General features: G+C 41.4%; 1 protein-coding gene across 1 annotated transcript in view; it reads right to left on the bottom strand.

Moving 5' to 3' along the window:
- Positions 1-22,658, bottom strand: part of cacna1ba (calcium channel, voltage-dependent, N type, alpha 1B subunit, a) — a 254,241-nt gene that overhangs the window by 225,245 nt on the left and 6,338 nt on the right. The window lies entirely within an intron of this gene.

Below are 22,658 nucleotides of genomic sequence, written 5' to 3' on the forward strand. Positions count from 1 at the left end.
CTGCCTCAAATGAAAGAAGCTTGATTTGACTGTCAAATTTAAGCTCAGGGTCCACTTTAACTCCTAGGTTTGTAATGCTAGGTTTAATATAGGGTGCCAAGGAGCCCAGATCTACAGGCGGGGTCCCAGTGGTGCCTCCAAAAACCATCACTTCTGTTTTTTTATTATTAAAATTTAAAAAGTTCAGAGCCATCCAGGCCTTGATGCCGTCGAGACAATTGAGTAGTTGTCTAACAGAGTTATCATTTTTCTTTTCAAGAGGTACATAAATCTGACTGTCATCTGCATAACAGTGGAATGAAATGCCTTACTTTCTAAGTATGGAACCAAGTGGAAGCAAATACAAAGAGAAAAGTAGAGGGCCGAGGACTGAGCCCTGTGGGACCCCACACAAGAGAGGAGCAGAGGAGGATACAAATTCACCTACGCTAACACAAAAAGTTCGAGCCGCTAAGTATGACCTAAACCATTCCAGTGCTATGCCACTGATGCCCACCCACTGCCTTAAACGTGAAATCAATATTTCATGATCCACTGCGTCAAATGCAGCAGTTAAAACTAAAAGCACAAGGATAACACAGTCGCCAGAGTCAGTCGCTAAAAAGACATCATTAAAAACTCTTAAAAGAGCGGTTTCGGTGCTGTTCAAGGTTTTAAAGCCGGACTGGAAAACCTCTAGTATTTTATGTTCTTCCAAAAAGGCCAATAATTGACTGTGCACAATCTTCTCTAAGATTTTTGAAAGGAAGGGCAATTTGGAAATGGGCCTGAAATTAGCAAGAACTGACGGATCTAGAGCAGGTTTTTTAATCAGAGGTTGAACTACTGCATGTTTTAAAATTTCAGGGACCACACCCGAGGTCAGACTACTATTTATAACTGCAACAACAGATGGTCCTACATTGGGGAAAACCTCCTTAAATAGTCGAGGGGGGACAGCATCATTTGGAGAACCCAAGGTCTTCAAGTGACCAACAACCTCCTCTAAAAAAGAAAAAGTCACCGGCTCAAAATGATCAAAAACAGCCGAGCAGGGGACAGAGATTGAAGGGTCTGAAGCTGAAGGTGCAATTTGAGACCTAATAGAAGTGACCTTATCAATAAAAAAGCAAAGGAAATTTTCACACATAGCAGGGGATGCCTCCATACAAGCATTCTGCGGGGCATTTAAAAGTGAGTCAATGGTGTTAAACAAAACACGAGGCTTGTGACAATTTGCCAGAATAATATCTGAGAAATGTTTTCTGAGAAATGTTTTCTTTTAGCATCTTTCACAGTTTCCTGGAAATGACGCCAACAATCCCTTAACATTTGAAGAGACACCTGCAGTTTGTCCTTCTTCCACTTGCGCTCAGCTCTACGGCACTCACGTCTGGCAGCATGAGTCACGTCATTTAGCCAGGGCTCAGATTTAGTTTTAGGCTGCCTGGATTTTAATGGAGCCACAGTGTCTAAAACAGTTTGGCAGGTGGAGTGAAACCATGAGCTAAGCTCTTCTGTGTGCAATACAGACTCAGGAGTGATGGTGTTCTGACTGAAAACAGACACACGACACATGTCTGACCACTATTTCATTCAATTCATGGTATGCGTACAGGAACAGATATGTCTCACAATGCCATGCCGAAACCTCTGCAACCTGTCTTCACTCATTTTGCCTCAGTGGAAGCTACCGCACTACCCCCCCCCCACCAAACACATTTTCCTCATTAGAGGTCAATGATACCACACGATCCCTGTGCTCTACACGGAGCTCATGCCTGGATAGCCTGTATCCTCTATCTACCAAGCCTGCTCGCCCGAACCAGTCCCACCATGGCTGAATGATACTATCCATAGGCTGTGCACCGATCTCAGAGCCAATGAAAGAAAATGGCGAAAAACCCTGCCAACTATAAGGGCTACCATATACTCCTATCCTCTTTCTAAACCAGCGTCAGTGCTGGCAAAACTACTTTCCACCTTCAACTTAACTCTTTAAGATTGAACTCTTGTTCATTCCAGCCAAGCAATCTGTCCACCATGACATCAAACTGCAAATTGACTCCTCAACCATCACTCCAACCAGGGTGGTTAAAAACTTGGGTGTCATGATTGATGACCAACTGTCCTTTTCAGACTATGTTGCTGCGGTCTCTCGGTCATGCCGCATTGCTCTATACAACATAAGAAAAATCAGGCCCCACTCAGTGCGAAACCAGCTTCTGGTACAGGCTCTGGTTGTATCTCGCCTCAATTATAGAAATGCCCTCCCAGTGGGTCTTCCAGCTGCGCTTCCAGTGCAGTGAAACCCCTAAAAATGTTTAGAACGCAGCAATGCGTCTGGTTACAGTGACATCAGGACTGATGTCACTGTATTACTCAGCGACCTCCACTGGCCACCCGTGGCCTCCTGAATCAAATTCAAGTCATTAATGCTTGCATACAGAGTGACTACTATGTCTTCACTGGTCTCATGATTCGATTATGATTATCAGGTCAACAATTTGACTGCTGCACTTTTGCATTTCAGAGGTCCACCTTTTTCGTTATGTCAATATTACGTTATCAATTAACTTCTACATAATGGATTGACATTTGTGAATCGATTCATAATCTTCCGCATCGCGATGCAACTAAAAATCAATTATTTTCCACACCCCTAGTCTGCACCCATCTACCTAAACTCCATAATATAAGCTTACATTCCTTTTCAGCCACTATGCTCAAAGAAAGACCTCACAGCAAAAGACTGATTTAACAGGGGAATAAAAAAACCAAACATCAGTTGTCTGTGAACACCAGACCAAAACCACTCACAGCGTTGACTGGTTCATCAACCCAGACAGTGAGTGAAAAAGCAGGAAAGACATTCCCATCTGACAGCACAGACAATGAGTGAGTGGTCTGACTGACATATGTTAATGTTTTGAGTGTGATAAGAAGAGCTCCGTCTCCAAGCAAGAGCTGTCTACATGTATAATGTTATGTAAGATTGGGCATTTTACAACACTTTATTTATAGTAGAATGTGCCTCAGGTAAAGTATACTGTGCACAGTACTTATCAAAGAGGATAAAATGCACTCTCTAACTGGGCTAATTCATCCACATTGAAACCTAATCAATTATTTATTTATTTGCGCCAGCCTCTCTCTTCAGAGAGCTCACTGTAGAAACACTGCAGTCTGGTCTCTCCAAGAGATTTGTGGTGGCTGTGTGCATTAGCCCTCACCACAGAGCCATCATCACAATGTACATAGTCTAGATTCTGATAACCCTCTGTACATTACCAAAGTAGTTCCCTGGTGCAACTGGCTGCCTGCTATCAGGAGCCCCTTGTACACAGCCTGCTCAAGGCAGGATTGTTGTGCAGTTATTCTGCCTCGCTGTTCTGTATAAAATGTACAAACAAGGAAGGGGGGTATTGTTGTTCCACCTTTGACAAAGTAGTAACAGAGCCAAATTGTCTGTGTAAAAAAGGTGATCCGGCAGGATGGGACCCACGTGTGCATAGTGAGTATGTGGCTAAGTGAATGTGGAAGAAAAGATGAGCAGTGATGTCAACCTGGCAGTAAATGTAAAGTGTAACTTAGTTTTTCAGTGAAGAAATGCTGGATCTTCTTAAGACTCGTGTGTCGTTTCTGAACTGCTGGAATAGAAATGCTGAAATAATGAAGAGCTCCGCCTATATTGAGTTGACTATTTCCAGTGGAAAATGAAGTACAGGTATTTGTCCAGATAAACCATATCATGCAGTGGAAATATGCAGACACTGTGATACACGTCACACTTCTTTTTCTAACTCATTGGGCTGGCTGACCATTGATGAAAAACAAATTATTAGCCATTCTGTGTCATTTGCTGTTGATATAAAGAAGATTTTACCTGTAATACAGGTATCAGCAATAACATTGTGATGTAATTTCAAGTTTTCAAATAAACAGCTACGGCAAAAAGTATTCTTTAGCAGTTTATTTAAAATTCTTCTATAATTCTAAATTTAATTGTATAATGTATGGAAATATTTCCTATACCATCATCAAATCATTTTATCAGTAGGTGTGTAATGGATCACAGAGCTCACGGTTTGGATCATACCGTGGTTTTGAGTCATTGATCGGATCAGCAAAAAAAAAACGAGGGCAGGGTTAAATTATTTTTAAAATGTGCTACTTTGGCTCTGATGTAGCGGCCTCTGTCTGTCTGTCAGTTGTCACCACTCCGTAGTCTTGCTCAATGTCCCGCATACAACACTGATTGGCTATAGTCTATCTCCACTGAAGGCTGTGCTGTGCAAAGAGACCAAGCAGCTCCGGTTAGTCAGCGGAGTTGGAGCGAAGGTGACAGATATTATTGAAGCTGCAAAAAACATCTCAATCTGATGATTGATTTCTATGATGACAGGAAGCCCAGAGTCGCAGTTACACCACTGAACATGCCCTGAGTCACAGCCCACAGGATTTCACTCAAAGGAGGCAAAAGTGACGGCTTTTAGTCACTCTCCCCTAACCCAGTCAATGTGCTTCAGTTAAACATAGCACACGTCTTTTTTATCAAGGTCCCAGAGTCTGGAGGAAGAGAGGAGAGGCACAGAATCCACGTTGCTTGAAGTCCAGTGTAAAGTTTCCAGTCAGTGATGGTTTGGGGTGCCATGTCATCTGCTGGTGTTGGTCCACTGTGTTTTCTGAGATCCAAGGTCAACGCAGCCGTCTACCAGGAAGTTTTAGAGCACTTCATGCTTCCTGCTGCTGACCAACTTTATGGAGATGCAGATTTCATTTTCCAACAGGACCTGGCACCTGCACACAGTGCCAAAGCTACCAGTACCTGGTTTAAGGACCATGGTATCCCTGTTCTTAATTGGCCAGCAAACTCGCCTGACCTTAACCCTATAGAAAATCTATGGGTATTGTGATGAGGAAGATGCGATACGCCAGACCCAACAATGCAGAAGAGCTGAAGGCCACTATCAGAGCAACCTGGGCTCTCATAACACCTGAGCAGTGCCACAGACTGATCCACTCCATGCCACGCCGCATTGCTGCAGTCATTCAGGCAAAAAGAGACCCAACTAAGTGCTGTACATGCTCATACTTTTCATGTTCATACTTTTCAGTTGGCCAACAATTCTAAAAATCATTTTTTTGTCTTAAGTAATGTTCTAAATTTCGGGTATACTGAATTTGGGATTTTCATTAGTTGTCAGTTTTAATCATCACAATTAAATGAAATAAACATTTGAAATATATCAGTCTATGTGTAATGAATGAATATAATATCCAAGTTTCACTTTTTGAATAGAATTACTGAAATAAATCAACTTTTTGATGATATTCTAATTATATGACCAGCACCTAACTTATTGGGAGAAAACTGGTAGATCTATGTAAAATCAGACATTGAGCATCCCTATATCGGCAAAATGGCATGATCATTGTTTTGCTGCGGACCCTGATTCGACTGTGAGATTGACAGTCGAATCAGGTGGAGGGGTGATGCGCTCTGAGAGAGGCCGAAAATGAGCTCTCATCTGTGGGCGTGGGTCCCGCGGGGGTCAGGGTTGGGACAGTCTCTTCGACTATTTGAGGTCAGCCCTAAAGGAAACTAGAACTTAATTTGGTTTTACAACCCTGTGTTGTAAAATGATAAATAAATCCACCTTGTAGAATATGAATTCAAGCTAAATAGCTATCCAGTGTTTTCTCTTTTGGTTTCCCGCCTCCCATGTGTGTGTGTGTATATATATATATATATATATATATATATATATATATATAAAAAGTTCTGCAGCACTGTGCAGTATCACACATTGTTACTACCACTGGCACTGTGAGCCAAACACAGAGAGCCAGCAATCCCTTGTGTTGGTTTGGGGGAGCTGTGGATGCTGCTGAGACAGAGCTGTTGATCACAAGGCATTTACACAACAAATACACCAGCTGGCTCTTATCATAATCATATCAATATGCCTGTTACTAAGGCTGTGCCCCTCCACAGTACAACTGACACTGCAGCGATCAAAGAAAAGATATGGGTGGCTTACGGAAGTACAAACACCCATTTTTCTCTGTTTCTTTCAACACAGACAATGGCTAGACAGGCCCTCTGCATTAATAGTGTATCTATAGTGGGGGCCAGTGAAACAGAAACTATAAAAAAGACCAATATACTACTACTGCTAATAATAATAGAACTAATACAGAACTTTACCAGATACTTTCAGTTTTGCGGGGATGCTCTGCCATGCGAATTCCCTCCTCTTGATGTCCTCATAACTATTTAGTATACAGTGATAGATTTCTGGAAACTTAAACAGCGAGGATCAGTCTCTCCTCCATTGATTTGAGCGGTGCGTTGCAAAACAAAAAGTTCAAGACAATTCAACTCTGGCAGCGGGCGGGCGTAGAGAAGAGCACGACCGCGTGAGTAAATCGCTTCCCATGTGAAAAGGCCTTTAGGAAGTAATGTTACGCACACTCTCACATGCTTTCAGGGTCACATTAGTTGCATAATTATGTTTTTGTTTACAATAATAATAATTTTAGGTTTCGGTTCAAGGAAAATATGTGTAGATATGTATAATCACTGTTTAAAAAGATGTAAATCCTTTATCTCGTAAGAAAATCGGGTTTATTTTCTAGTGGAAGTCTAGTGGAAGGGGCTACTAGTTTTCAAAGGCCCCTGTGTCTTGGCTTGCTTACAGAGAATGTAACAGCTAGTCAACTGCCAGACTATGTATCGAATTGTATTCTTGTGAAAAGATAGTTGAGTTATTGAAGAACTCCCATTTTCAAATTGTTTTGTAAAGGCTTAGGTTTTTGTATATTTGTTTTTTTGCAGTAAATTTCACTGTTTGGCATCATAAATCACATCACAATTTGTTCAACTACCGTTGTGTTTTCCCCATTGTTTTGAGTTTTTTTCGAAGAGACTCCACAACACACATTAGACACACTGACTAGCACAGACAAAAATATAGACAATGTTTACTGATTAATACAGTACCTTTCAGTGCAGGTACATCCATGTGGGTTTGTGAAAAGTGTTCTTGCTTTGCAGTGGGGAAATAACTGTAATAAACGAGGTGATTTGGTGGGCAGGGACCTAGAGTCTCGTTGTCAGCGCTCAGTCAGTTCAGTTTGTCATATGCTAAGTTAGTCTTGAGCCCTGATGTGCTGCAGTTTGCGCATGTGACTGCATGCTGCCGTACCAAACTGTTATGGATGAGGCGAGTATGCTCACTGAAGAACTGGAGTACACTGTACAGTCAATTTGCTATTGGGACAACAACATTTTTGCTGACATCACCAGCTGAGCCAGGTTCAGGTCATTATACTTCACACACAACTGTTATTCTCATTGTAATCAATATATTAACAATTAAACAACATCTAATATCCTGCTCTACACTACTGATGTTTTTATTTGTGTGTATTTATCAAGTTTTATTAAATGTGTTACAACATCAAAGAGCTATTGTACATTTACTGCCAAATGAAAACAATGAACCTCAACTTTACCTTCAAACAAACTAGGCAGCAACAATTATTAGAATTTGACTCTGATACCTATTATCTTCTAAAAGAAATGTTATCTTATAAAAACAGGACAGACGGTGTCACTAGTATATTAAGGAAGGACTATCAGAGATAAAGTTCTTCTTGGGAGGTAACCTGGCTGGTCTAGCCCCACTAGGTGGTCCTCACGTCTCCAAAAACATAGGAACAAAATTACCAAGTAGACATTATTTTGATAAATATGCATAAAATGCATGAACTGGGTCCAGGGCTTAGTCAGAAATGATCATCTCTCTCTTCTTATTCTGATGGTGGTTTCCACTGTGTGGAAGGTGAGTGGAAAGTTTACTAAAGCCAGAGGTATAGGCAGTGACCGTACAGCATGCGACCCATGCACTGGAACATCCCTCAACATAGAAACAGCAGAAGGAACCCTGCCTTAAGGTTGAGGGTTATAGGAAACGAAGAAACCTAAATGGAAAGGCTGCAACACATCCTTTCTTATTTTGGATAAAACAAGTTAGTAAGTCGAGATTCTGCCTTGCTTGCAAGAATGCAAATCACGGATTCAATGTAATTTTTTGCAGGAAGCTAAGTCATAAAATTATGAAATTAAATAAAAGTAAGAACTGCCCAGTGAAATTACTACCTCTGGGCCACTTGATCTGCATCAGCATGAAACAGAGGGTCTTAGGGCTTCACAGCCAGAACAACTACAATACTCAACTTCCTCCAAAATTCAAATGAGGTCAAGATGCTTACTTGTGACTTTCAGGTTCAAATGCTGGAAAGTGGCTGAATTGGAATAATTTTAGTTGGCGTTTAGGCGAAGGCCAGCCAAAACACTTGTGATGGTCTACTTGTGATGTATTAGTTGGATTTATAAGAAACCGCTTCTAAAACAATTTTTAGGATTTTTGATAATGTGATATGAGACTTCATATTAGAGTGGTGCACAGTGTAGTGAACCAACAGTGTGTATTTGTGAATTTTATATTAAATAATTTGGAGACTCAACTCCTCTTTTCTCTCTCTGGGAGAAAGAAAGGAGGGGGTTTGATTATCAACCCTCTACAGACGGCTGAAGAGACCCCAACAGAAGGGGGATGGAAAGGTCGCTTTCCCTAAGTGCTATTCCTGAGCAGCCTGACCGTAAAACTGGCACCTTTGATTCCACAGCCTGATAACGCGGTGCCTGACTGTTAAACTGACAAAAGTGACATTAACCAGCGATTAGCATTTTCCTTAACAGCCTATCAGAACTCTTCTTAAAGAAAGGGGCAGGAAACCCTAAACTGCCCCCCCCCCCCCACACACACACACATAACCATGGCAACTGACCTTCCTCTGCTTTTAATTACGTCTCATCAATGGGATACTCCTGGTCACACCCAGGTGTGACAAAATCCAGGACACCAAGGACAGCCCTGAACTTTATGTAAACAAAGACTGCAGTCTCCAAAGACTCAAAGCATTACCTGTTTAATTAAATAATCTTTTAGTTACTTGATTACGATGTCTATGAAGATTCTCAGTCATCCAGGTCATAGTTATCCAACGAAGGTTAAAATGAAGGGCAACTGGAGTTGCCCTTCATTTTAACCTTCGTTGGATTACTTGATTACGTTTACCTCTATTTGATTAGTTATATTACCATGTTGTTGCTATCTGTTGTTATTATTGCTGAAAAGAATCTAAATAAGTTACTTTTGCAGTGTTTTAATTTTCAGCAAAGTTAAGGACACTCCTTCATTTTATGTGTAACCAATGCTTGTTCACAATACTTTCTCACACAATTCTTTTAGAAATGATGATAAAGAAATGTCATACTATACGCTATTAATTGCCAGCTTGAATTTAAGGCTAAATAACAAAATTTTCCAGCTCCTGAGAAGATTGTTTTTGGATTAATCTAAGCTGTCGTCATGTAACCTGAGCTCCCCCAAGTGGACGAAATAAGCATTACATGGCATCATTCTGAAATGCTAACCTTTTAAGGTCTGATTACTGACAATTGCTTTCCTGTTACCAAATGCTTAAACTTAGAACGGTACAACTGTTTGACCATTGAGGTTTGATTGTGGGAAGGTATTTGATTATAATACATGGAAACAGATTTTCTTTTATAGACATATTAAAAGTTTAGAAAGACAGTACCTCAGGAAACCGGAAACAGCCCGCCCTGCGGGAAACGAAGGACTGCCCTCTGGGGTACCATGCCCCAGACAACAAAAGAGCGACACATGACGTTGTTTGTTCTCTTCCTCTCTGCTCTCTGGACGCTTCCCTCTTGTCTGCCGGTTTGTTCCGGGCTCTTCAATGGCGCTTCGGTACGTGCCCGGCGTGCCCCTCTCCCGGCAACGCCCTAAGAATTCGACCAGCGCAACAAAGTCTTTGTTTCGCTTGAAGCTACACACGCGAAGTGCCGCGACTTCAGTTTCACTCAGTTCCAGCATCTTTACTTGTTTTATTTTCTTTCTTTTGTTTTGTTAAAAGTTATCAGTCCGTTAAGTTACACTAGCTTAAATCAAGAACGACCAAGTTCTTTTTAAGCTTTATTCATCGAGCTCACTTCACCGAGGTCAGACCCAGCCACGTGGTCTCGCCAGCGGCAACAAAGGACACCTGAAGAACAGCCGAATTGCCAGACAGAGGATGGCCAACCCTTGAGGGTTTTTCTTCAATCAGACACGGAGAACCCCAGAGAATTCCCTAGCAAAAAGCCAGGAATCGGGCAGCTAGCGTGGGACCCGTGCAACAGGCCAAGGCAGGCCGCCTTTTCTCTGATGTATTTAACCACCTTTTTATATCACCTTAGTTAGTTAATAAATTCACTGTAATCAAGGAATTGTGTGTTGCCTATTTCCCTGGCAACACACAATTCCCTGCCAAGAGAATTTACCCTTTAGATATGAGACTGACTGATTGATTTAAGATAATTGAGCGATTATTAACTAACTGATCACTGGTGAATAATTGTATAATTATTAAAAGCTACCTAGAGGTCCGGTGACTCTAGGTTAATAACAACTCCGGTGGTGCCCCTGCGAAAAGAGAGCTTTTTCTGGATTAATAATTTCTGAATATTAAAATTCATAATTGGGTATTAATTCTCATAAATTTATTAAAATTCATACGTAGTTTAGACATGCTACAACAGAGAACAACCTACTGCTCAACTTCACCAAAACCAAGGAACTGATTGTTGATTTCTGGAAAAAAGGAGATAAAGACACACACTTCTGTCTACATCAGTGGAGCTGAGGTGGAGCAGGTGAACAGTATCAGGTTCCTTGGAATCAGCATCACGAACCTGACATGGTCATCTCACATCTCCACACTGGTGAAGAAAGAAAGGAAGCTTGATGACTAAATTCCGTGCCAAGTCTTTGTCAGTTTTCACAGAGGAGCAATAGAAAGCATCCTGACTGATAACATCACTAACTGGCATGGGATGTGCACGGCCCAGGACCAGAAGACTCATTGGTACCCATCTCCCGATAATCAGTGATATTGGTGAAGGGAGGTACCCATGCGGAGCCCAAAGGATACTGAAGAACAGTACCAACTCTGTTCACCCTGCTGCCTTCTGGGAAGATATATATAAATTTCTGCTGCTGCACCACCAGACTGCAGCGCAGCTTTTTCCCCCAAGCTATCAGACTTTTACACTCAAATTCATCCTCAGCACTGCTTCATAGATTTTTATAGTTGCTTCTGTTTTAAATGTATATTGTTTGCTACGTAGCAGAAGGGAGTTACAAACTCAATTTCACTATATAACCTCTTATATTGTGACAAAATAAATCTACCTACCTATATACTGTATTTATATTGAACCAAAACAAAGACACCTTATTCTTGAGATTTTGTATAAAGTTACTGAAAATGATATATTTTCACAATTGAACGGTACCATAGTAAGCTGTGTGTGGCACTGGGAAGGGCAGGCTGTATTGTAGGAACGAGCCACTGCAGAGATCCAACAGCAGTTGCTTTGATCTAGCCAGCTATAAAGAGGAGTACTGAAGTGAATATATTCCCTCTGTGTTCAGCTCAATACACTATTGATCTGGGTGGGAGCATGGGGAGGCAGATATGCTCTTATTACCAACTCCCTACATCTTACTGGAACATGGTAGAGGTCTGGCCTGGCCTACGGGACCTAAATCCAGGCTCTTCGTTCATGCAGCCCACCACATGATCTGATTAGCAGCTCATGAAAGATGAAGACCATGTCCTGAGAGAAAACACGTGCAATGCGCACCAGGATCAATTGATGGCATGTTCAAAATGGTAATGGTGTAAGGATGAGATGCCCCCTGAACTGCCTGACACATTAGTAATATGCATTATTCACATTTAGCCCTTACTGTGTATAACTGTTAACACTATAAATTTTTTTCAGGGCAGTTTTTCATTTTTCATATCAAAATCGCGATTCAAAAGGGCAATTTTTAAATCAGAAGAATCTCATTTCACAATTAACAGTGTCTTAGTAAAGATTAAGCCAGCAAATGTGAATTTCACTGGCTATAATAAAAACTATTGCTGATAAATCTTCTCAGCTTCAGTTAATAACAATTTGGTGAATTAGAGGAACAATAAAATTAAACTCTTGGTTTGTGTGTCCTTAATATGTTTTTTTGTATGGCAGTGTCTGTGCCATTTATTCTTGGCAAAAGACAGTTTTGTTGAAGAAGAAACACTCAAAAAAGAGTGTCATGTCTTTTTTCACATAAACAATTGGAAGCTTACTGTAGTTCAACAATGGGCTTGAGCCAGGTTTATTCACACCTTTCTCTCTGGTCCAGCCCCCCCCCCCCTTCTCATCTCATTCATCAAATGCATGTGTTCGGCTCTTCTATTGCAGCTCTTCCCTTTTCCTCATTCTTTGTCTTGCTCGTCCCATAGGCACTGACTGACACCCCAATTCCACGCATTACATACCTGGCCAAAGTTATGCTGTAATTAACACATAACCCCACTTTCAAGTTTTGTTTAATAGTATGTAGACCACAAATATAGGCCTGTAGTTTAATTTATAGAAAATATTTACAATTGCACTTAACTGGGGGTTTGTTTAAAACTTAGTCTTTTGTGTCCGTTTCTTAAAATCCATGCAAGTGGGAAATGTTGCCCACTCACCCCGACTCTGGCACGACGGCACTCTCCACCAGATATTATTTTATAGTAGAAAAGTTACATAATGTTGCTCTGTCACTTGCTGCTAGCTATAAATTTCGATTGCATGCAAGCAAACTCATTAAATAACACACTTGGACGACAGAAATGTTACTGTGAGTGCTCTTGCATCAGTTGCTGTCTAGCTTGCCATCTGGTATCTTGCTCAGTCAGGCTCTCTTTTCCTCTTCCTCGCTTTCTCAGACAATGTCTTCTTCTTTGTAGTCTCGGCCATGATATCCATACTGAGAATACTGAGTGAGCTTCTTCCAAAGAACTCACATTGTACGTTATATACTTTTTGCCTCTTCTTATAGCTAGCTTGCTGAAGAGTTGTGTTGGTGTGCGATGCGGTGACATAAAGCATTACGCTGTTATCGTGATAGAGTCCATGCACGGGATTCCACGGGGCCGGAGTCTGGAGTGGCAATGAGATGCCATTCACCCTATAACAAGTCAGTATACCATCAAAATTATTCTGAAGCTGCTATTTTAAGAATTACTACATAATGTTGCTTTAACTTGATCTTACAATGTAGCAATAACAAATATTAATAAATGTTAATGGTCCGTATTTGTATAGCGCCTTTCTAGTCTTTTCGACCACTCAAAGCGCTTTTACACTAACTTGCATTCACCATTCACACACATTCATACACTGAGTGCTGCTAAGGGCTCAAACAGAAACTAACATTCACACTAGGGGTGGGAATCACCAGAGGCCCTACGATACGATATTATCACGATACTTTTGTTGCGATTCAATTTTATTGCGATTTTAAATATTTTGAGATATATTACAATTAATTAGCTTTTTTCCAACTTCAAATAAGGTCCCCGAAGTAAAACTTTGTCGGTTTATCTAAAAGTATCACTTTTTCAGTCCTCTATATGGTTCTGTTGAGTTTTCTAGTGGACTGACAGAGCAATAGATTGTTATTTCAGTATCAAAAAGTTAAAACTCATGTGCAATTTATATAATAAAAGATTGATACTTGGCGTCCGTGTATCGATACAGTATTGCCATGACAAATATCACAATACTGTATCGACCCACACACATTCATACGGGGTTCAGTATCTTGCCCAAGGACACTTCGACATACAGTCTGAAGGAGATGGGGATTGAACCGCCAACCTTCTGATTAACGGGTAAACCGCCCTACCTCCTGAGCCATGGCTGCCCAATATACTGATGGAAATGATTACCAAGCAAAGACCAAAGTTGTAATAAAACAGAATTACCATTTAAAGGAAAAAACCCAGCCACAGCCACTGGCAACACAACGCATATTAAGTCTACCGGTTCGGGAGCGGGGCGCTGGAGCGTTCAGGGCGAAGGAGAGGAGGTTGGTGATCATTCCCTCTGGTTGGATGAAGCCCGACGCAGACCACAGCGGTTGCAAACAACAGGTGCACATGTACAGCAGCCAGTTAGTTTGAAAACCATTAGGGATACAACACCGTAACACCATAGATAGAACAAAACGCAGCTGCTTTGTTTTTCCGTTTTGGTTTTAAAACGGATTTGGTTTTGAAATGAAATAACCAAAGAACGAACCATACACAGATTGCGACATCATGGTTGCTCTGAGGTAAACATAATGTAATCGACCGTACAGTTCAGCGCTAGCTGTAACCAACATGACATTCAAAGGTTTTAAACATTTCCACGGTAACAGAGCTCCACCAATCAAGAGAAGTCGCTGCTACACATCAGGATTGTGGGTAGTGTAGTACTTCTCCGTGACATTGCAATTAAAACGTATTTTAAAACAAGGCTGACATACGGACCATATACTGTTGTATATGTGTCTCGTGGCGAGTTTATATCGGATGGTTACAAAATTATGGCTCAAAATCTCAATACAGAACATAAATGGGATTTTTACTTCCGGAACCTCACTGTTCAGCTCTATTGCATAATCTGTGAGGTTTGTATATTAAATTTTATTGTGACCGAGTTGTGAAAATGAAGCTATTATATAGGCCATTTCTCTATGTAAAATGTAGTTTGGCCACCCGTGGTCTAACACAACCTCTGAGCTGGAGAAAGTAAATTCCCCTAAAACCACAACTTGTCATTTTTACACTTCTGTTTGAGTACGGATTATGCAGTAACTTTTTTTTTGGCTTTACAGCTGAAACATCACTGAATGATGTCTGTTGGATTTTGATTTAAAGGGCTAAGTGATATTCTGTCTTATGAAAGTGTAATAAAAGTGTGAGAGGGGATAATTTTAAAATACAAAAATTAATTATGGTACACATGGTATAAAAAGGTACACATGTAGATATGTGCATGTGATCAGGATGGTATCACCTCGCATCATTTTGAGATGGGAAAATCCCTGTTATACACTCATGTTAAAAGTAGGCCTGTCCAAATGAGCTGAATGCAAGGAATAATCATTCACTGAGACACTGCCTAATTGCTATGAGCTTCACGGCACATCCTGCAGGAAATGGACATCATCATGTGATGTAGGTTTAAGCATTCAGCTGCATGAGTTTTACATTAGCAATACCGTGTGTCCCTGACAACATGGCTCAGCCCATCAGTGAGCCTGGCACTAATCAGATCCTTAGACCACTACTATAATGGCTTCTATCCGCCACCCGGCCCTTCAATTATGGTTATCATGTCAGCCTGTTCAGCTCCAATTCAATCAGGCCTGCTTCAGCCGCACCCATCCACACACAGGCCCCTGGTTGCATACAGTCCCTGACAACCTGTCAATAACCCTAACCTCTACACTCAACACGCTGAGCTAAAATCAGATTCTGCAGACATGCACATATACCCACACACAGGTCATACATAGTTACACAAACACTAGGAAGCTGTGTGTGGAAGTATTTTGGGTTCCACGCCATAGGCAAAATCACAAAAAAAGCTGTTTTGCTGACTATGTAAAAAGTAGCTGTCTTACCTACAACCACAACAAATCTGAGGACTCACCTGCGATTTGTCAGAAAAGAACAAATCTTCATACAGATAACATTACATCGCAAACAAAGGACGTTTTCCAGGCTCTACAAAAACAAACAAAGATTCTCTTTCTAAAACACAATCCAAGTCTTTTATTCAGTGAGAACTCATTAATAAAGGATATTTTACATATCTAAGTGTAGCCCTTAAATAACATCCCTCCAGTACATACGTTTAGTAAACTTATGTACTGATCTCAGCTCTCTCAGTTGAAACATAATGACTATTTGTATTTTGTTTCCCTTTACCACACCTAACATCAATGCCGACCAGTTCCACAGCATGAAAAAAGGCTCGTGTTATACTATCTTTTCCTTATGTCTATACCTATATGCCGATTCAAAACCTGGGTGATGGAGCTTGGTCAGCCCTCAAGATGACATAGGAAAGGGGTCTGAATATTTCACTAGATGATGAGGAGTGGAATAGAATTTGTAGGAATATTAAAACTATGTCACCTGATGCGAGGATGTGCCTCATCCAGTTTAAGATTAAGCATAGCTCTTATTGGACTCCCTCCAGATTGTTTAGACTTTGATGAAGAGACAGACCAAATTGTTGGAGATGTAACACAGAGGAAGGCACCTTACTTCATGTACTATGGTCCTGTGACAAGGCCCAGTAATTTTGGACCAGAATACATGATAACCTGTGTCTAAAGGCCTGACCGGAAAATGGCACAAAAAGCTGAATTGCGGGGACCCTGGTTCCATTCAGCCCAAGACTATTTGTTTGATGACTCAGTCCTAATGGGGATAGATAAACACACTAGAAGCTGGTTCAGATTATTCTGAGCGGGTGGAGGATGCAGGGGTACCCTCAATCCAAGAGTGGGCTTTTGAGATGGCCTAGAGTGGCAGCATTTGAAAAAATGTAATTTAAACGTTTTACAAGAGTGTAGTCTACATCAGAAAATGGGGAAAGTGCTTTCTGGAGGGTTCATAAGAGATATGATGTGGAGACTATATATTATGTAGTCATTGTATTATCTCATGTATAAGATATGTATATTTGGTTTAGAGTTTGTTGTCTATTTGGTCTTCATTTTTATTACCGTCTTTATTATTATGGTATTTCGTTGTGTTTTAAATTTTGTGGGAGGATGTGTCCATAAGCAGACAACACAGGTCTTTTGCATATGTGGTGACAATGAGTGAGGGGGCGTTCAGTCAGCGTGGGGTTGTATGTTGTAACTGTAGGTTTTCATTTAGTTAAATCAATAAATTTAATCACAAAAAAAACCAACAAAAAAAACAGGTCACAAATATATGTTTCATTTTTAAAGAGGTGGTATCATGCTCCTTTTCAGGTTCAAAATCATATTTAGGGGTTGTACCAGAACAGGTTTACATGGTTTAATTTTCCAAAAAACACCATATTTTTGTCATACTGCACATTGCTGCAGATCTAAATGATCTTTGTTGGGAGTTACACAAGCGCAGTTCCTAGTTAAGGACTACTAGCCAATCAGAAGCAGAGAAGGGCGGGACAGCGAGAAGCCGGTAAACAGGGTTTCGTTTCAGCTGTATATGTTGCCGACCAGCTTGGCAACATAGACTGGAGCAAGAGTTTCAGAGTGGTGAGTTATTAATCTGTAACAAATGTATCTTTCATCCATAAAGTTTTAACTGAGCTCTGTCTCTACATCACAGGAACAACTCTGTCCATTGACTGCCTGGAGGGTAGCTAGTGTTTGGGAAAAAGCCAAAAAGCACAATCCCACCTCTTTAAATTTTATTTAGTAAATTCCTAACACTTGGTCACCGTACTCCAACTAGAAGAAATGTGTTTGCTGGGAACTATACAGCAGCAGATTAATCCACATTTGGTGCTCTGGTGAGTATTTGGGGCAGCAGGACAGAGTATGTGGGACTGAGTCAAAATAAAGGAGTGTGTGTTAATGGCAATGAAGGAACGCGGTAACCAATGCAATGGTATGGCTCATTCATGTGTTTAATAGTTTTTGGACAACAATGGAGCTGTGTGGTCCAGAGAAAGATGTTATCAGGCTTTGGATACACACACAATACTTGTTAGTAGGATCCATTCATTGCTGGTTTGGTCTTTTGATGAGATTTGTTGACGATGAGAAAAATAAAAGAATTTCACTAGTCTTACACTTTATGGTAGGTAATCCATTACATGTCGATAATTGCATAGTAATACAGCTTTAAAGTGCAGCCTGATTTGAAAAGTCTAAAAGCTCGCATTTGTAATGGATTACTTCAAACAAGTTACAAATCTGCAAGGTTATTTTCACACAAGTGAAATGTAACTGGAATGTACTTATATACCGCCTTTCTGGTTTTTACAATAAATAACACATTCACCCATTCATACACATTCATACACTGATGGCACCGCCATCAAGAGCCATCTGAGGTTCAGTAACTTGCTCAAGGAGAAGGACACTTGGTTTGGGAACCGGAGGGTGGCCTGTTCAAGTCCAGCATGGACCCTTCATACAGTGTGTGGACTAGTAGCCGGTTACTGCCAAAGGTACCCTGAACCCCTAACTGCTTTGGGATCCTGACTGCATGGCTCACTCAATTATTTCTTCATATGAAATGAATGTGTGTAGGTCCTGTTTGTGCATGTGTGTCTAGTTTGGACCTATGTGTTATATAATAATAACAATATCATAGTGGATAAATTGAATTTCCCTAAGTATGTCTTGGCATTCCCAGGCGGCCCAACTACGCCCTACCCACTTTGCTTCCGAGATCAGACGAGACCGGGAGTGCTCAAGGAGGTATGGCTGAAATGAATGGAAACCAAACCTATTGTTGTCCGAAGGGTAGAAAAAAAACAGGAGATAAAACATCCCAAAACACTGGTCCTAGTATAAATCCCTACGGATGCAGATGCAAACACAAAGAGATATCTGCATTCCGTCAAAAACAGAGTCATTCAGGTGGATATCATTTATTATATTTTCCACCGACTGCTTCCCCTTCTTTTCAGCCAACAGGCACAAAGGCCCAGACACTCCCAGTGACTACCAGTAAGAGGGGCGGAGACCCTGATAAGGGATTTGGGAATTGGGGGAGGCTCCATTTACTGCAATGAGGTTTCTGACACAAGCCTCAATAGATGGGTCATATAAATCTGTGTATCATTATGTAAGAGAGGCTGGGCCGTTCACAACACAGCCCCCCCCAGCAGCACTATTCCCGTACTAGGTTTCTCATTCAATACCAAGGGATCCTCTCTGTTTACTCAACAATCTGAAATGATAGAGTGAAAAGCTTACAAGCGGTTTAGCAGTATTTCTATACATGCTGGGCCTTTTTACTACATAAATAACTAAATGGCAATATTGTGTAGGACGTGTATGTAGACAGTACAATCAACAGTTCAATCAAATGTGGATATACATTTATGTAAAATGTATTATTATTATTATTATTGAAATCAGTGGTTTGTTCCATCCTTAAAGCAACTGTAGCGGTATAACGACAAAAACAACTCCATTTAACAACTGAACACTAGTGATGGGCAAACTAAGCATTATTAAGTTCTTGGGCTTTTTTCCTGCCAAAAAAAGATCTGAAGCTTTAGGACAATGAACACCCATGAATGTATAATAAATAATGCTTTACGAGCTGTTTATTTATAAAATTCTTGTTCAGAATGGTGTAGTAAATTAACATATTATCAAGTAAATATCACAATAAAATAATTTAGAAATGTGTTGTCCAAAGAGCCTACATATCATACAGTCGGGGCTTATTGTGTGGTATAGGGCAGCGATTCCCAACCAGGGGAGTTGTACTGGTTTGTACAGATTTGAAATAAAAAATGTAGTAGATAAATTATTGAAATAGCTAAAATATATTGAAGAACAGTTGGAATATTAAAGCTGCAAGCAGCGTTGGGCGGGCCCTCACACTTGTAGCGCGTCCGGGTGTCAGCCGGCCGAGTTGCATATTCTGGAGCTCTGCCTGTGCAGCTGTGAATTTGCTACGCGGTTCCGACGCTGCATGAATGTGTTATATGTCACTTCCTGTGTCCCCTATGTGGAGCTACATAGCACTTGCCGCTATGAATATAAATCGGTATTGGTGTGTAGATGTCTTCGGGGTGGGAGAGTTATCAAGCACGTAAAAGTTTTGTTCAGATGTGAGCATGTACACTGAAGTTACAACAACTTCCTGTGTCATGGCGAAGAGTTGATCTTTGATGCCACTCCACAGACACGCCCATTGACGAAAACTCACAGATAGCACAACATTTCATCGTCAATGCCTTTAGAAGGCACAGCAGAAATTTAGAGTCGATCGGACTAAATGCCTAGGAGGAGTTCGTTAAAGTACGGAGTGTGTAAATCATCCAAAAATGGCCGTAAAATTCAAAATGGCCAACTTCCTGTTAAGTTTAGGATGTGGGTTCTTGAGGCTTTTGTGTGTGTCTGGACATGATACATGTCCCCAGAAAATTTCGTGCATGTAGATTGAACATGGACGAGGGGCTAATTTCTTCCAATTTTCTAGGTGGCGCTAGCGAGTCATTTTGCCATGCCCATGCGCGAAACCCATAAAATATGAAATTTTTCACCACTTCTGACATGTGTGCAAAATATGGTGAGTTTTCAAGTATGTTTAGGCCCCCAAGATTGAGCTTACTTTGCAGAAAAAAAAAAAAAAAAAAAATTCCTTATAGTTTCAATGGGGAACTTGCACGGTTAGTGCTCGGGCCCTAAATAAGCAATAAGTTCTGTGTGTGCAGCAAAGCAAATCTGGTGTTTGTACTCAGCCCTGGCTCTGTAAATTAAAAACAAACTCGTGGCTCGGACCAAGGCTCACAACACTATTCTAGCAGTTGAAGCCATGATTTGTGTGTCAGTAACGTTAAGTGACTTGCCACAGACATTCAGCTTACTTTCTAGACATGCTGTTGTTGTGATGTAGTGTCTCACCATTGTGCCTGAAAATCTGTGTGGACCAGCTGGCCCCCATCTTCAACAAATCACTGGAGCTGTGTGAAGTTCCCTCCTGCTTCAAACGCTCCACAGTCATCCCGGTCCCAAAAAAACCCTCCATCTATGACTACAGGCCCGTCGCCCAGACATCTGTAGTCATGAAGTCCTTTGAAAGACTGGTGTTGACCCACCTGAAGGACATTACAGGCCCTCTGCTGGACCCCCTGCAGTTTGCCTACAGGGCTAACAGGTCAGTGGATGATGCTGTCAACTTGGGTCTGCATCACATCCTGCAACACCTCGACTCTCCAGGGACATATGCTAGGATCCTGTTCGTGGACTTCAGCTCGGCGTTCAACACCATCATCCCGGACATCCTCAGCACCAAACTCACCCAGCTCACTGTGCCAGCCTCCACCTGTCAGTGGATCACAGACTTCCTGACTGACAGGAGACAGCAGGTGAGGTTGGGGAACATCACATCCAGCACCCGGACTATCAGCACCAGCGCCCCCCAGGGGTGTGTGCTCTCACAACTGCTCTTCTCCCTCTACACCAACGACTGCACCTCAGGGGACCCATCTGTCAAACTCCTGCAGTTTGCTGACGACAGAACGGTCATCGGCCTCATCCGGGATGGTGACGAGTCAGCCTACAGATGGGAGGTTGATCAGCTGGCTCTCTGGTGCGGTCAAAACAACCTGGAGCTTAACACGCTCAAAACTGTGGAGATGACCGTGGACTTCAGGAGGAGCCCCCCTACTCTGCCCCCCATCACCATACTCAACAGCCTTGTGTCTGCTGTGGAATCCTTCAGGTTTCTGGGTTCCACTATACCCCACACCAGTTGTTGCCCAACACTGACACGATCATCAAGAAGGCCCAACAGAGGATGTACTTCCTACATCAGCTCAGGAAGCTCAACCTGCCTAAGGAGCTATTGATCCAGTTCTACACAGCCATCATCCAGTCTGTCCTCTGCACCTCCATCACTGTCTGGTTTGGATCTGCCACCAAAAAGGACAGGAGCAGACTACAACGGACAGTCAGGACTGCAGAAAAAAAATTAATTGGTGCCAACCTGCCCTCCATTCAGGACTTACATTTCCAGAGTCAGGAAACGGGCAGGAAACATCACTGCAGATCCATCTCACCCTGGACACAACCTGTTCCAGCTCTTCCCCTCTGGTAGGCGCTACAGAGCACTGTACGCCAAAACCAACAGACTCAGGAACAGTTTCTTCCCACAAGCCATCACTCTGATGAACAGCTGATTTCTGACTCACAGTGTCAGGAACAATTCCTGTGCAATAACCCAGTAACTCTGTCTCTAATCAGCACCTGTTTACTGGTTTCCACTTATTATTTATTTATTCACCATTCGCTATTTCAGTGCTGTTCACACTATGTTCATACTATGTCATATTGTATATACTGTATACCAATACACCTACCTCAGGTCATAGGTCTTATTTATTTTTTTCCAGCATCCTTTGCACTATGCTCCATCACACTGTGTACATTTACATGTATGCATGTATGTGTATGTGTACCTGTATATCATATCCACCTAATTTACTCATCCTTTGCACTCTGATCACTGCAATATTTGTCAATATGTCTATATTGTTTTGTTCATAGTGTGTATATTAGTGTTGTCTATTCTGTAGTTTGTGTCTGATTTTATTTTATTATTATTGTGTTATGGTATTATTGTATAAGTAAGCACATCGTGAGCAATGAGTCAAATTCCTCATATGTGTACACTTACCTGGCAATAAAACTGACTCTGACATCATCGACAAAGTAGCCGTCGTCATTTCACACAAGCTCCATCACAACTTATTGAAACAGCCCATTTGCTGGAAAATGTGTATGGTTTTCATAATGTGTGATGGAATACCACAAAAGATATTTCCCTGAAATCCTGTGTTGCAGTAATTTCTGTGCTGTATATACAATGATTGGTTTTCTGCATGTCTAATGTGGACAACACCGTATCAAGACTCCGATTATTCAGACAGGAAGAAAACACCCTGCCATCTGGAATGGTTCAGCTCTACT

The sequence above is a fragment of the Micropterus salmoides genome, unplaced genomic scaffold (assembly GCF_014851395.1).
Source record: "Micropterus salmoides isolate LMB-PRFRI ecotype aquatic unplaced genomic scaffold, ASM1485139v1 Ms_hic_scaffold_7, whole genome shotgun sequence".
Taxonomy (NCBI): domain Eukaryota; kingdom Metazoa; phylum Chordata; class Actinopteri; order Centrarchiformes; family Centrarchidae; genus Micropterus; species Micropterus salmoides.